The sequence below is a fragment of the Schistocerca piceifrons genome, chromosome 1, assembly GCF_021461385.2.
Source record: "Schistocerca piceifrons isolate TAMUIC-IGC-003096 chromosome 1, iqSchPice1.1, whole genome shotgun sequence".
Classification (NCBI taxonomy): domain Eukaryota; kingdom Metazoa; phylum Arthropoda; class Insecta; order Orthoptera; family Acrididae; genus Schistocerca; species Schistocerca piceifrons.
The window spans coordinates 270,781,770-270,799,647 of record NC_060138.1 but is presented as its reverse complement, the minus strand read 5'-3'; positions in this window follow the sequence as shown (position 1 = coordinate 270,799,647).

The following is a 17,878-nucleotide window of genomic DNA, read 5'->3' as shown; positions in this document are numbered from 1 at the left end:
TGGTGAGGCGAAATGCCCTCAGACTCCAAGAAGACTATATTCAGTTCCAATTCCAAAGAACCAAAGAAAGCAAGTGTTGACAGCTGTGAAAATTACCGAAGTATCCTAACGCGATTCTTTACAGACGAATGGAAAAATTGGTAGAAGCCGACCTTGGGGAAGATTAGTTTAGATTCCATAGAAATATTGGAACACTTGAGGCAATACCAACCCTACGACTTATCTTAGAAGACAGATTAAGGAAATGCAAACCTACGTTTCTAATAATTGTAGACTTAGAGAAAGCTTTTGACAATGTTGACTGGAATACTCTCTTTCAAATTCTGAAGGTGGCAGGAGTCCTGGGCAAAATACAGGGAGCGAAAGGCTATTTAGAATTTTTACAGAAACAAGATGGCGGTTATAAGACCCGAGGGGCATGAAAGGGAAGCACTGGTTGGGAAGGGAGTAAGAAAGGGTTGTGGCCTATCCCCGATGCTATTCAATCTGTATATTGAGCAAGGAGTAAAGAGAACAAAAAGAAATTTGGAGTAGGAATTAAAATTGATGGAGAAGAAATAAAAACTTTAAGTTATGCCGATGACATTGTAGTTCTGTCAGAGTCAGCAAAGGGCCTGGAAGAGCTGCTGAAAGGGATGGACAGCGTCTTGAAAGGATATAAGATGAACATCAACAAAAGCAAAACGAACGTAATGGAATGTAGTCGACTTAAATCAGATGACGCTAAGGGAATTAGGTTAGGATATGAGACACTTAAAGTAGTAGATGAGTTTTGCTATTTGGGGAGCAAAATAACTGATGGTGGTCGAAGTAGAGAGGATATAAAATGTAGATTGGCTGTGGCGAGAAAAGCGTTTCTGAAGAAGATACGTTTGTTAACATCGAGTATAGATTTAAGTGTCAGGAAGTATTTGTATAGAGTGTAGCCATGTATGGAAGTGAAATACCGACGATAAATAGTTTAAACAAGAAGAGAATAGAAGCTTTCGAAATGTGGTGCTACAGAAGAATGCTGAAGATTAGATGGGTAGATCACGTAAATAATGAGGAGTTACTGAATAGAATTTGGGAGAAGAGGAATTTGTGGCACAACTTGATTAGAAGAAGGGATCGGTAGGTAGGCTGTGTTTTGAGGCATCAAGGGATCGCCAACTGAGTATTAGAGGGCAGCGTGTAGGGTAAAAATGGTTGAGGAAGACCAAGAGATGAATACACTAAACAGATTCAGATGGATGTAGGTTGCAATAGTTACTCGGAGATGAAGAAGCTGGCGCAGGATAGAGTAGCATGGAAGGTGCATCAAACCATTCTCTGGTCTGAAGACCACAACAACAAACAAGAACAGAAAATAAAGCAGAAGTACGTCCTTTACAATTTAATTCATAGTCTAGTTAACCATTTACTAGACTAGAACCTGATATGTAGAGGTAATTTGCTACCTGGATTGAGCTTTTACGATTGTTCGGTTCATACGTCGTACCAGGCGTCCTACGAAAGATGTGAGGAAATTTGAATAAGAGTAATAAAGCTATAACATGTAATTTGACGTAGCATAAAGATGTGATACGTAAAGAATGTGTAATTACAGTGAAATAGGTAAAATATGTGACGTTAAAGTAAATATATCAATGCTGGCTACATAGTACAACAACATTTACAGTTTTCATGTACGTAGGAGCAAAAGAACACAGTATTTAATTATACAAATATGGGTTCTGTGGAGCGTTAGCAATGAAGTAGGGAAAAAACTTACTAGTTTATAACTTGTTCGAAACTTCAACTGCTTTTATATGCATTTAAACGATGTTTAACTGATATAAATGTTTTTCAACTTTTTTGCACATTACGCCCTTTTATTCAGCATATCTGGAAAAAAATGGAAATGAACATGAATAGTTTCCGTCATATGCTTTGATATATTTCAGTTGTGTATTTAAATTAATGGAAAATTAAAATTGTTAGCTTTCCCAGCTGAAGAAAGCTCTGTTCGGAAACTAGATTGGTTGGACGTGCGTAATGAATATTACCTCTAATAATATTTCAAATTTCGGCTGCGCAACTATCATAACTGTCTAACAATAATAACGTTGATACAAAGTGAACAAGCTACAAGCGCCGGTCTCATACACAGACTATTAAAAACTAATATTTTTAAAAGTTCTTTTATTTATTAATGCATGCACACGAAAATTCTCCCACTGGTAAAGCCCGAGCGAGCTCGAATACCACCATCACCACTTACAGTAAGACGGACGGTCATATTTTCTGGGTTGTACTGTTGGCAACAGTACCGGGAATACGGCAACGTAGTTGAAGTGAACAGGTGCAGTAGCGTGCTATGGTGGAATTTTAGTACCAGTTTCATCAGCAGTTAATTAAGAAGAACGAACAAACTCTGTAAGTAACAAATATACGTAAAACTATAAAGTATTACAATTATTTATAACTTAAAAAATTAAATTGCTAAAAATCGGTAATCGAAATGTATTGCGTTTAAATGGACTGTGAAGATATTTACTGGGTGGGGGTGGAACTGTTATTAAGACACTGGATTGTAAAAGAAAATAAATTTCTTGGATGGGTGTGCGATCGCTGCAGACATTTTCTGAATGAAGCCGACTAGATCGCTTAATAATTTCTATATTTAAATTATTGCTCATGAAATAAGACGCTGCACTCACATTTGGAAGATCGGCGGTTCAATTCCTCGTCTTGCAACTTAGATGTAAGGTTTCTGTGATTGTCAAAAATCTCTTAAGGCTTATGTCAATCTGGGTCCTTTAATAAGAATGTGGCTAATTTTCTTCTCCATCCGAGCTCGTACCCCGCTCCAATGACCTTGTGGTCGAGGAGTCGAGGGGACGGACGTTGAGACACCCCACTCAATATCAGTGACGACGCTACGTGAGGGCAGTATTTGAATTCGTAGCTTTGAGAGATGAAACAAGAGAAAGCAGCAGAGAATAAAGTAAGTAAAACACAAAAATGCAGCAGATGATGTGAAAGAGAATACAACCGTCTAAAAAGTGAGGTTGACAGGACGCGCTACAGGACAAATGTGAGAATGCACGAACTTCCGTCACTAGGGGATAGATACCGCCTACAGAAAAATGACAGAGGCCTTTAGAGAGAAGGGGAGCAACTGTATGAATTTCAAGAGCTCAGATGGAGAACCAGAAAACCAGCACGAAGCAAAGGTGGAAGGAGCATGTAGAGATGTTATACAAGGCAAATGAACATCAAGGCAATGTTTCACACACGGAAGAGGACTAAAAGAAGATGATACTGGAGATGCGGTATTACGAGAATAATTTGATAGAGCATCCGAAAGAGATTGTTGAAACAAGGATCTAAGAATACTGATATCCATGGCAGCTTTGGAAGAGTCAGTCATAACAAAACTATTTCATCAGCAGTGTAAGAATGTAGTAATTCCAATTTCAAAGAAAGAATGTACTGACAGATGTCAATATTACAGAACCCTCAGTCATTTAGTCATGGTTGCAAAATACTAGCACGAATTGTTGCAAAATCACTAAAAGTAATTCTTCACAAAAGAATAGAAGAAATGGTAGAAGCCGACCTGGGGGAAGATCAGTTAGGAGTCTGGAGAAATGTAAGAATGCACGAGCAATTCTAATCCTACAAATAGTCTTTACACTTTAAGAAAAGGCAAACCTACGTCTGTAGTATTTGTAGACCTAGAGAAAGCTTCTGACAGTGTTGACTGGAATACACTCTTTGAAATTCTCAAGGTAGCAGAGAGCGAAAAAGTATTTGCAACTTGTACAGATACCAGACGACAGTTACAAGATTCTAGAACCATGAAAGGGTAGCAGTGGTTGAGGAGGGGGCTGTAGCCTATCCCCCATTTTTCAGTCATTTCACTGAGAAAGTTGCAAAGGAAATCAATGAAAAATTAGTGAATTAAAGTTCGGGGAGAAGAGATAAAAATTTTGGGATTTGCCAATGACGTCGTAAATTCTGTCAGAGAGAGGAAAGGGCATCGAAGAGCAGTTGAATGGAACAAACAGCATCTTGAAAGAACGATATAAGATGTATATCAACAATTAAATCAGGAGACACTGAGGGCATTAGATTAGCAACCGAGTAGTAGATGAGTTTTGCTATTTAGTTTCATTATATCTGTGATGTTCGACTTTTGATGCTATTTCACCATCAAATCCAGAGTTATACTGGCTGCATGCAGAAAATCGCGGAGATTTCCATATCCTCTTTCTTTTCTACTGTCATCAAAATGTACTGTCCCCCTACAATATTATGGCTAAAAAGAAGAAATTAATGTTTTTAAGCTAATAATATTAAACTCGTTGTTACTGAACTAGTGTGTGTAGTGTCTCTGTATGTCTGTGAAAGACAATATCAATTTCTAGAGCGCCGTCGACTGTCCCCACAGCGTACGTAATTTCTTACACGTAGACAAGTTACCTCGTTGTGTAGAAGCAGCTGCCGACTCGGACGATCGCCTGTAAATTGCTTGAAATGTAATAGACATAAAACTTCTATAGGATCTTCTCGAATTGGGATACTGCTATTCGCATTTGGTCATTCGATGATTGTCTGCGAGTAAAAATGAGTTCGTTTTAGCAGAGAAAGCTTTCTCTATGATTTTGACCGTGTTATTGAAGCAGGTTCTACAGCAAACATCGACCACCAAATATTCGATGTCCTATTCAAGCTTGTCGTACACTACAGTTCATCACAGAATCTTCTGATCAAAAATAAATACGCGAAATTACCTTTGAAATGTACCAGACTGTATTGTGGCTGTTACTAAACTCAACATTTACGTTACAAATTGGATATGAATCTCAAAAAACACAAATTATACAATACGGCGGCTACCAGAGACTGTTTCATTCCACACAGTTCGTACACGTCCTCTTGTTATTTTGTTTCCTAACAAAGTCTCTTCACATATCGATTTTCTTACATTTTTTTTTTCTCGCCATGGAGCAACGCTAAGTCAAGGAATTAATGTTTCGCTCGCGCACGCGAAACGCGACGCATCGCGATGTATATTAACTTTGAACCAATAACTACATGAAGGCCGTTGAAATGCAGATGATAAATTCGTGACTGAACCGCTAGTACGGGATATGTGAGATTATACCCCGTACCTATCCCCGAACGCTCGTGTTTGAAAGATGTGACGAAACAGCCGCTCACATGACAGCGAAGTTAGTCTGTCTCGCTCCATCATTCATCCGCTTTCTGTAAGTCCTTCTCAATTCCAAGAACCCGACTCTGGAATAACACAAGCATTATACAAGAAGCGTTAAATAAATAAAGCAACACCTTTTCTCTGAAAGTAGGTTGGATTTATTCAGTATTCCAATACACCGCATTATTTCCTAATATTTTTGTTGCAAAACTGTTTTTAAACACAATCCTTTCAATGCGACAGCCTTTCGCCACCTTGTTGCAAGGATCTCTATGCCCGCATGATACCACTTCACTGGTCGACATCGGAGCCAACGTCTTGCTGAATCAACAGCCTCCCCATCTTCCAGGTACTGCGTCCGGTGGAGTGCATCGCACCCTTCGTCGGACCAAACACATGGAAGTCGGGGCTTGCGAGATCCGAGCTGTAGAGTGGATTAGGAAGAAAAGTTCAATGAAGTTTTGTGATCTGGTGGACGAGTGCGCCAGCGCTTCCAAAAGAGACGTTCAGTTGCGCAGCAGTGTGTTTCATTATGATCTGCCGATCACTTCGAATGAGCGTGTCCGCACCTTCCAAAATTGCAGGAGTCACAGCTGTGTGCGGCAGGCCGGCACGTGGGGGATCGGACGGGTTTGTGCGATCCTGTTGCGACGATTACAGATGCCTCGCCAGACGACTCACTGCCCCCAGGGTACAGCAGACATTCTTCAAGCCCTTATGAATATCTTCGTCACTCTTGTTTCGTGACAGAAGGATGGTAGCATCCTGTTTGAAACGCAACTCCGTTACAGACGCCATTTTGAAAGCTACGTATAGCGCCGCCACCTATAAGAACTACATGAAACTGTGGGAGTTGCAGCGGGAATATTCCACAATGTCTCGCAACAAATACCCCATTGTTTCAAGCTAAATTGCCCGAGAAAACATTTGCTACGTTACTTACTGAACGCCTTTCCTATCAGAGAACTCAATGAAATGTCGAGCATATCGAGTTTCAGAAGACAGTTAATGACAGATCTACTAAAGGAACGATAATGGTTGCCATTGTCCCTGTACGCACACGTTATCCTCATACATTCTTCTTCCCATCCACATCTTCCTCATTTTCCGAATATTTTTAGTTGGTGCTGTGTCCTTAAATTTTCTTTCTCCAGAACTCGCTATAGCAGAAAATACTTATTCTGAATACCTATAAATTCTTTGTGTACGTGCCACTGTCGTTATTGTTATTATTTTCATTATTATCATTATTATTATTGTTGTTACTAATCGCTATTAGGGGCAGCAACGGTATTAAGGTTACTACACTGGTGTGCAAAATTGAAGAAAAGCCAGAAATTTTTCAACGTTGCATTTATTTTGCCACAAAACACTGTAAACCGGTGATAGTGAACTAAGAACAATGTAAACAATATAGAACGCAAACAACTGCAACATGCATAATGGCAGAAAAAATGTTCTTCGTTTTTTTCCAACTTGATGGATTTGCACACACGTTCCGACAACTGGTTAATGAGCTCAGTATGGGTAGCGACCACCTCTGGTAGCACTACAGGCCTGAAAACGACGGCTCATGCTATGAATGATGTCATGCTGAGACAATACCGCTCATTCTTCCTGCAGAATGGCTCGTAAGTCTTGGAGAGTTGTCGGTGGATGCTGAGGTGATGCAACCCATCTCCATAGTGCACCCCAGACATGATCTACGGGATTCAAATCGGGAAAGGTAGCAGGCCACGGCACGCGTGCAATATCTTCAGTTTCCAAGAAAACTTCAACAACCCGCGTTCTATGACGAAGAGCATTGTCGTCCATCAGTACGTTGTCTGGGCCCACAGCATCTCGCAACAACCGCACATGAGGTCCCAAGATCTCGTCACGATACCCGACAGCAGTTAAACCCTGACAATTCACCCGTACTATTTCATGAATAGGTGTTCGAACGGTCAACGCAATTCCTGCCCAAACCGTTAGAGATTCTACTCGATATCGGTCTCTTTCCATAATGTTTGGATCCCTCCATATACGAATTCGTCGAGAATCATTCTCCAGATTAAATCGGGACTCATATGTGAAAAGAACATCGGCCCACTTTCGACCGTCCACATGGTATTTTGACGACTCCACTCTAGGTGTTCCATTCTGTGAACACGCGTCAGAGTTGCACATACAGTAGGTCTCTGACATTAAAGACCATTCTGCCCAAGTCTTCTGTACACCGTTTTCCTCCATACGACACGTCCAGTGCATCTTGTGAGGCGACATGCCAGCTGCATGCAGTACTAAAGCGGTACCATCGTGTCCTTGCAGACAAATAACGGTCCTCTCTTTGTGATGTAACATGGGTTCGCCCTGCCCTGGTCTCCGAGATACAATTTCGGTCTGTATAAACTGTCGCTATATCCGAGAAACAAGGGAACGATTCACGTCAAGCCATTGGGCCACATCAGTTTGCGACTCTCCTGCTTCCATTCTTCCTATGGCCCTCCACCGCAGAAAATCTGGTAGACGTCTTCTGTGTGCTATGCTGCACAATCTGTGATTGTGTACACAACGATTGTAGACGTGGAATTACCCAGCAAACACAACCCCGTTTGATAGGTGCCCAGACGTCAACGTTGGCGTTGTTGTTCGTTGATCGGAATGCCGTCTTCCGTGCAGAATACGGTCGTACAAGCATCTGGCTGACAGAATTAAATTTTCACTCTGAAGCGGAGTGTACACTGGTTTTGAAACTTCCTAGCAGATTAAAACTGTGTGCCGGACAGAAACTCGAACTCGGCACCTTTGCCTTTCGCGGGCAAGTGCTCTACCACCTGAGCTACCCAAGCACCACTCACGCCCCCTCCTCACAGCTTTACTTCCGCCAGTACCTCGTCTCCCACCTTCCAAACTTCACAGAAGTTCCCCTACGAATCTTGCAGGACTAGCACTATTGGAAGAAAGGATATTGCGGAGACATGGCTTAGCCACAGCCTGGGGGATGTTTCCAGAATGAGGTTTTAATCTACCAGGAAGTTTCAAACCAGCTTACACTCCGCTGCAGGGTGATAATTTCATTCTGGAAACATCCCCCAGGCTGTGGCTAAGTCATATCTCCGTAATATCCTGTCTTCCAGGAGTGCTAGTTCTGCAAGGTTCGCAGGAGAACTTCTGTGAAGTTTGGAAGGTAGGAGACGAGGTACTGGCGGAAGTAAAATTGTGAGGACGGGTCGTGAGTGTGCTTGGGTAGCTCAGTTGACAGAGCACTTGCCCACGAAAGGCAAAGGTCCCGAGTTCGAGTCTCGGTCCGGCACACAGTTTTAATCTGCCAGGAAGTTTCATCTGGCTGACAGTTTGTATGATTATATCGTGAGTTAGACACAGAACGCAGAAACGCCGGTTTGTTGCTTTAATTTTGGACGCCAGTGTAGTTCGTAGTCAGTATTATTTACTCACATACGCACTGTAGGCATTCAGACATTTTAATGCTATGATGTAAAAAAGGCAGTGTATGTGGGAAAACCTGGTCCTTTTGTTAGAGATGACTGATTGCCCAAATCAAGTCAGGTCGGATAAATAAAAAAAAAAAGAAACAAAATTATGATGGCCGGCCGGGTGGCCGAGCGGTTCTAGGCACTACAGTCTGGAACCCCACGACCCCTACGGTCGTAGGTTCGAATCCTGTCTCGCGCATGGATGTGTGTGATGTCCTTCGGTTGGTTAGGTTTAAGTAGTTCTAAGTTCTAGGGGACTGATGACCTCAGAAGTTAAGTCCCATAGTGCTCAGAGCCATTTTGAACTGATGATGGCGGAAGTAGAGAGGATACAAAATGTAGACTGGCTATGGCACGAAAAGAGGTTTTGAAGAACAGAAATTTGTTAACGTCGAATACACGTGGGTTGAGTAACGAGTAGTATCAACATTGCCGTAACATGAAGTGCATCAGATGGCTTGCGCGCTGTCTGTAGCTGATAGCAAAAGACCTGTTGAAGTCTAACAATGAGCTGCAACGGTTGTGATGGAGTCAGTTGCAGTGTGTACTGTCTGGAAGTGCGGGAGTTAAGTTCTAGCGCTCTGACAGTTGGTCAATGCAACCAATTATTGCAGTTTCTTGCACTGGGAAGAAACCAATTACACCTTCTGGCATTGCATCCCATCATCCTTTGAGTCAATACCACAAGGCGAAACCAGTGCAGGCCTTCCTGCGCACATGGGAGTGGAGATATTGGAACATTGGACGTTTACATCCGATATGTCTCCGTGCTATTACGCTCTGTTCGCCATTACGAAAGCACCTCTTCGTGGCATGTGCTAAAACACAAGATGTATCATGATCCATACCGTAGGGTGGGCCTTGCGACTCATCGAAAGAGATGGACGCGCTGACGGTGCATGCCGCCTTCCTTCTGTGTGGGGGAAGTGACAGATGTGGTGCGATTAGACTGAAGTCATATAATATGGTGAACATCTGTCGATAAAGTCTGCCACTACTTTTTAATTACCCATATATATTTAAGCTTTAGGAAGACTTTTGTGAAAGTATTTGTCCAGAGGGTAGCCTTGTATGAAAGTGAAACGTGGACGATAAATAGTTGAGGCAAGAAGAGAATAAAAGCTATTGTAGTGCTTCGGAAGAAGGCTTAATATTAAATGGTAGATTACGTAAGTAATTAGAAGGTACTGAATGAAACTGGAGAGAAAAAAAATTGGTTCAACAGCTTCACTTAAAGGAGATATAGATTTATAGCACACATTCGGAGACCCGAGGGATCAGCAGTTAAGTGTTGTAGGGAAGTGTGAGGGATAAAAATAGAAAATGGTTCAAATGGCTCTGAGCACTATGGGACTTAACATCCGTGGTCATCAGTCCCCTAGAACTTAGAACTAATTAAACCTAACTAACCTAAGGACATCACACACATCCATGCCCGAGGCAGGATTCGAACCTGCGACCGTAGCAGTCGCGCGGTTCCGGACTGAGCGCCTAGAACCGCTAGACCACCGCGGCCGGCGATAAAAATAGGAGACAAAAAGATGAATAGAGCAAGCAGGTCCTAATGTATTTAGGCTGCAGTATCTATCTGTAGATGAAGAGGCTTGCACAGAATCGAGTTGCATTGTGAGCTACATCAAACCTGTCTTCGAACTGAAGACTGTAACAACAGCAAGAAGAAAGTCATGTAAGAATGTTGCTTGTATAATTTCAAGAAGCAGTCATCGACGGATATTTCAGCTGCCAACTCTCTAATTTATCTATTACGCTATTCATATTATATAAAGTGGGCGAACTTAATGATACCACCAGACACCGAAAGAGGGGAGATAGTGGTTAACACACTGGACTCACATTTGGGAGAACGACGGTTAAAATTCCTGTTCGGCCATCCAGATTTAGATTTTCTGTGATTTCCCAAAACCGCTTAAGACGAATACCAGGACGGTTCCTTTCAAAAGATCAAGACCGGTTTCTTTTCCTCTCATTCCAAATCCGAGCTTGTGCTTCGTGTCTAATGACCTCATCCTACTCCCTTGCTTCTTCAGGTACTGCTACAAAAGGGAACTTCTGTTCTCAAGAAAAAGAGTTCCACTGCTAAATATCTTTTATTATTTCTTGTTTTCCATAAATCAGTCAGAGAGATGGAGCAAGAGGCCGAATATGAGCGTCGACTCAACCCGTCGTCTTTCATGCACCATGTCGACTGTACCTCCCGCCAGTCAGAACGCTTCCCATGAATTCAGGTACGTGATTAAGATAGCGTAAAGGATAAATAAGGGGAAGCTCCCATAAATGTTTAATTAGCGTAGGGTTTGGAAACTCATTAAAATAATAGGGCAAGGATCATCTAACTACAAATTAAAAAGAAAAGGTCAAGTCATTGTTCTATTTTATTTACTCTAATCATCACATACTTAGAAAACTGCATGTAAAGAAAATTTACATTCGAATACCATCAACACACTTTTAAAGTATTTGTTGTATGGGTCATGCTTTCGGCACTTACGAGTGGGCCGCAGAGCACGAAGGAATCTAAACAATAACATTATCTCAACGGAGCACTGACGAATCTACATTCAGCTATATCACATAAGTAATTGCATCGACCATGTCGTATAAAATGGGTGCTAGGTAGGCTTTCAAAAAGGAGTTAGCAATCAACGTGATCTCACCAAAAATGGTATAGCCACGAATTCACAAGAATAAAATTTGTCGGAAGTGATTGTGGTCACTAACAGAATTGTTGCTTGACTAAAGAGAAGTTGAATTGACGTAGTTGATCTAGTATGAAAGTCTGAAGAAGAAACTACATCACACACGTGGTCTTCCCACACTCCCTTCGTGCATGTCTAACATAGTATACCAGCAGTAATCCAACTAGAAACTACGAGTGTGACGCAATCCGTTGGCCTTATTGTACCAAAGGACACTGCAAATCCATCAAAATACGCAGAAGTACGAACACAATGATACACTTAGAAAATGGGCTGATGTTCACACAAGAGTCGCCAAAAGAATATCAATAATGCGGTACACCACCGCCTTAGAATTTTGCTATTGACACTACACACACTGGCAGATGACGTTTACCAGACATTCGCCATATCCACACCCTGCCATCGGATCGCCATATTGTATACCGTGATTCGTCACTCCACGCAACGTATTCCCACTGTTCAAACATCCAATTTTTACGCTACTTACGCCACTCGAGGCGTCGTTTGGCATTTATCGGCGTGATGTGTGCCTTATGAGCAGCCGCGCTATCATGAAATCCATTTTTTCTGATCTCCCGCCTAACTGCCATAGTACTTGCAGTGGATCCTGATACAGTCTGGAATTCCTGTGTGGTGGTCAGGACAGATGTCTGCCTATTACACATTGGGACCCTCTTCAACTGTCGGCGGTCTCTGTCAGTCAACAAACGAGGTCGGCCTGTACGCTTTTGTGCTGTACTTGTTCTTTCAAGTTTCCACTTCACTGTCACATCAGAAACAGTGGACCCAAGGATGTTTGGGAGTGTGGAAATCTCGCATACAGACGTATGACACAAGTGACACCCATTCACCTGACTACGTTCGAAGTCTGTGAGTTCCGCAGAGCGCCCCATTCTGCTCTCTCATGATGTCTAATGACTACTGAGGTCGCTGATATCGAATACCTGACAGTAGGTGACAGCACAATGCACGTAATATGAAAAACGTATGTTTTTGGTGGTGTCCGAATACTTTTGATCACATTGTGTTCATCTCTACCACTCTTGGTTCAAGTCAGCCGTCGGAGTGGATCAGCACTTAGCCTGCATGCATGTGAAAGGCACTGAGCCAATTTCCAGAGCACGAGGAACACCGCTTCTCTCTCCCCCTGTCGCCTCCGCTAAAGAAACCGCTCCTGATCTAGCAGCTGTCAGCAAGGCACCTGACCAGTTGTCACCCGTTGACTTGAGAGAAGATCCCCCCCCCCTCCTTTTTCCCTCTCCTTAGAAATCCGAAATAACCCATCAGGCGTCGCCGAAAACTAGCATCGGTTGGGCGAGGTGCCGGGCGCGTGCCACCTCATGAACATGAAAAGAGACCGTCCTCGCTGCTGAATGTACTTTCATATTGCAGGAGGTGGGAACACGAAATGCAGCCAGAACATTGTTGGATATGATGGTTTTGGTGGTCCGGGTCTTGTGGTGTGGGGAGGCATAATGTCCCATAGCATGCTGACTTCCTAATCGTTCATCACGGTACACACAAAGGTCGACGCTATTGTAAGACTTTACTCCGTCATCATGTGCGGTTTTCTAGGGGTGCATTCAGTCCTCGCTTCATTTTCATGCTTGGCATCGCGCGACTGCATGGAACAGTGTAAGTGGAAGACCTCTTGGAACTTGGGGATATTCGTTGTATTAACTGCCCTGCCAATTTCCCCAACTTAAAGACGACCGAGCACTTGTTGGATGTGTTGGGGAGACGTACAGCAACGCGTCCACATGCAGGAAAGACTATCCAGGCCGCGCGGAGAGGCCGAGTGGCTTGAGGCGCCATGTGACGGATTGCACGGCCCCTCCCGTCGGAGTTTCGAGTGCTCTCTCGCTCATTGGTGTGGTGTTACTCCTAGCATAAGTTTAAGTAGTGCGTAAGATCAGGGACCAATGACCTCAGCAGTTTGGTCTCTTAGGAATTCACACACATTTGAACATTTTTGACTATCCAGCAGTTGTCAACCGCGCTGTTAGGGGAAATGGAACGCCCTACCACAAGTACTCCATACCAACTTTGTGGCCAGGACGATAGAACGTTTCAGAGCAAGCATTGCAGTCTGTGGTGATCACACGAACTATCAAGGACAATGTCACGCCGTTTGTAATGACCGTGCGACCATCGTGACTCACAGTGACTTCAGTGTAACTATTGTGTTTGAATAAAAGTGTCATTCCTACTCGTACTTGTTCCATCGCGCTCTTCTTGCGATGTCGGAGCTCATAGCCCTCCAGCCTTACAGTACTGCATCGCGGGTGGCCTGTTCCACTAGCCACGGGGGCAACGTCGTCGAAGCCCAACTCCGCAATCCAGAACGTAGGCCTCATCTGCAAGCAGCAGTGGTATGGCTACTGGATGGCATATTCCCCCCGGACCTACTCAGTTCCGCAAGGTCACAAGCTAGGAAGTAGGCCTCTCCATATCCTATCGCCTCAGCATTATTTAGAGCGTAGTACGGCTGCAGCAAAACACGGACTTTCTATAAGCAACTACGCTAACCGGTACCGCGGTTCTTCAATCAGAAGCTCTTCTGGAGTCGCCCCGCAACCTGTCGACCAACGCCAAGCCATTTCTCGAGAATTTTCTCCTCCGCAGCGTTGTAGAGGAGCCAGCAGTCGTCTTCGACCTACGTCGATACTTGTTCTCTACAGCATAGGCCTTCTGGACTGGCTACCTTTGGCGCAACGCAGTGTTTTCGTGTAACTTGACATTCTGTTCCTCGTGAACCAATATGTTGACACTATAAAATGGAATTCAGTTTTCCGTGATTTATAGTCCACTGGACTTACATTTCTTTTCGCTTCAAAGACAGGAACTTAATTGTGAATTGCTATTCGAGTTGTTTACTCTCTGAAGAAGGACTGAAATTTATGTTCATTTTAATAAACATGCTCTTCTTTAGAAATATTTTTTTATGGAGGTGGTGTTGTACAATTTAAGTGAATGTCAAGAACTGCATTATGTCACACAGTTGTAACGGTATATTTTATTACAGACAATCGATTTCGGTCTAGGATAAGACTACCGTCGGGTCCATAAAATCATGTCAGCTATGTATCTGCGTATGTGTAATACCAGTTACAGATATACAATATTCCATCATTACTGTTAGTTTTATATGTATAACATTGTGTCCGTTTACCCTCATAGCCGTTAACTGTGGCTGCCTATTGCATAATGCAGTTTTTATTAGTTTTCTTTGTTTACCTGGACCTTAATTTCTCTGCACCACTATCGAAGAGGGTCACTTCATTTTGTACGCATGGTCCGAAAAATATCGTAAGTCCTTTCTTGAGATTAAAACACTAGTAATCACTATGTCTCATTGCCTTCACGGCTATCATATTTCCACTCACATTTCATGCCTATCAAAAGAAACAAAAACCCAAAGAAAGAAACTAAAATATGGAAAACATTTTAAAATACCAAATTGGGGTACCCATGAAATCCATGCAGTAAATTCCACACGCAACTACTTGCTTTTTGTAACATATCGTAATGCTCTCGACCGATCGCCTTTTCTATTTTTTTTTTCTTCGTCTCAACTGTATCATTAATGATGCTCTCCCATTTCTCTCGTAAGCACGGACATCAGTCACAGATTGTAACCTTAAAAACTCAGAGTCGGCACCATTCCCTCTCTCTTTCTCTAATGACATCTATCCAACATAACCAAAATTATCACTGTAAACTTTAAAGAAATACTAGGGACAAAAGAACCAAACCATATCATTGACAATAAACTGTCTTGGGGACGATAAACATGAAAACCAGAAATTCCTGAGCCAACATTTCTCCTCAACTTGATCTTACCATTTATCCAAGGACTATCGTTAATGTACAACTAGGGGGTTTCCTCGTTCCTCCATCTTCTCTTTGTTTTAATTGGTACCCTGGTTGATTCCGATCCATCCTTCTCGTATTACTCCGCCCACTATCGCTTATACTCCTGGATGTGTTGGGTCCTCAAAAGGAAAGCTTAAAGGACACGATTAGTTCAAAAATTTTTAATTCATCGTTACCGTTAACAGTTGCCAAGAAAAAATATATGCTACAACTTAAAGACCTGGACACTCGCCATACCAAAGAAACTCTCACTGTGCTCGATTTTCATGATTTTATTCCCATAAAGCTACTACAGTTCACTCCAAAGTGAAGTCCTTCGACAAATCCTGTCTGGCGCGGCATTTTCATAACGATGCTACAATAACTCATGCCTTCTGTGGATTATTTCCACGAACCTTACCAATCGCAACAAACCTATAATTACTATACGTCGTTTTATTGTACCATGAAGCTTCCCGTCAGTCAGCAACAAAAATGTGAGGAGCATTCGATAAGTAATGCAACACAATTTTCTCGGTCATTTTTGGTTGAAAAAATGCGGAATTTGTTGTGAGACATCGTTGATTATTCCCGCTGCAGCCCCTATGACGTTTTGAAGTGGCAACAGGTAGCGGCGCTATACGTAGCCTTGAAAACGGCGTCTGTAATGGAGGTGCGTTCCAAGCACAGAGCTGTCATTGAGTTTCTTTCGGTGGGAAACCAGGGCGTCGTAGATATTCATAGGTGCTTGCAAAAGGTCTACGAAGACCTGTCAGTGAACAAAAGCATGCCGTCTGTCCTCACTGCAACAAGGCTCATGCAAACCAATTCTATCTCCCGCATGCCTGCGGACACACGCAGCTATGACTCCTGTAATTTTGAAACGTGTGTATCCTTAATCCATCCCATCCTCCGTTATGCCAGTTCCACCTGTATATCGCCGCCCCCCCCCGAAATTCTATAAGTCTCTCCAGATCCTCGAGCGCCATGCACTCCGACTCGTCTTCCGTATATGCCTCCTGTCCCCCACGCGGATTCTCTACGACCTGATTCCTTTCCCCATCCGCTCCTTTTTCTCGAACACATCTGCGTCCTCTACACCTCCCGCCCCCTTGATCCCCCTCATCCCCTGGTTGCTCCTCACCTCTAGAACCCCTGTCCTCTGCCGCGCTGCCGCGCTTTCACCGTTGTGTCCCCCCTACCCTTCACCTCTACACCCTTCATCTACTTTCCCAAGGTGGATTCCGTCGACTACCCCTCCCCCCAATGGATGCCCTCTCTCTCTATATTTATCCCTCTTATCAACTCTGACCCTCACCTCCCTATCCCTTCCTCTGTCCTTTTCCCAGGCTCCCTCCCCTCCCTTCCATCCTGTTTTTCCCCACTACTCTCTCTTTGCCTCCCCTCTCTCCCCCGAGTCCTTTTTGCTCTCCCCTCCACTGCCTTTCCCACTCCTTCTCTCGTCTGTCTAACCCCTCCTTTTCTATGTCCCCTCCCTCCATCGGCTCCCCCTTTTTTTTTCCTCTCCTCCCCCCTTTTCCCCCTCATCAGTCGGGGTCCTCCCCCCCTCCCCAATCCGCCACCGTGTCACCTGTATAGTACTGTATTACGTAAGTGTTCAGTGTAGTGCATCCTCTGTCAGTGTTGCGAATAGCCACCATACTGTCACTTATTGTGTTTTTTATCTCGTGCGAACAGAAACCAGACTGTCGCCTTGTTTTTTTAACTGTGCTTGTCTACTTATTGTGTGTCTTCATCCGCCTCGTCACCACAGTGTTTTATATTTTAAATTCCACAACTTTCCGCCATTTTACAGTTTTTTTATAATGTCCTCTTTTTATCGTCATTTTTTCTTGTTTGTTTATATTCTCATTATGTTTTTTTAACTTTTCTGTGGGTTGTAGAGCAGCATATTACGCTGCTGCCAGCAGAAGGGGGGGGAGGGGGAGGGGGAGGGGCGGAATGAAATGCAATAAATGAAAAAAAACGGGTGGATACTCTCATTCGAGATGATCGACGGATCATACTCAAACACCTCGCTGTTCAACTGGACTTCTCTGTTGGTACTGCTGACACACTCTTCCACTAGTTGGGATAGTCAAAGATGTGTTCTGGCTGAATTCCTCACCGCCTAACAGAAAACAATAAAGAAATGTGGACCATCTGTGCGGAATTTCTTGCGCGTTACTAGGCTAAGCGTGAAAATTTTTTGTCAAACATTGTCACAGGTGATGAAACGGGTTTATCGCATCGACGCAGAAACAAAATGGTAATCCATGGATGGCGCCACACCACCTCTCCTCCGAAGAAAGAGTTCAAAGGCACACTTGTAGCCATAAAATCCACGTTGACAGTCTTCTAGGACTCTGAAAGCGTTATTCTGTTTCATGCCCTCCCTCATGATTCAACGATCAGTTCTGAAGTGTATTGTGCAACGCTCAGGAAACTGAAGAAAAGACTTCAAGGTGTTCGTCGCCACAAAAATGCAAACGAACTTCTCCTTCTCCATTATAACACAAGGCCTGATACACATCTGCGCACTAGAAAACAATCTGCATTACATGTTGAACACCCTTCGTACTATCAGTTATTATTGCCTCTCGTGCTATCAGCTATTATGAACCAGAGAAGCTTTATGGGAT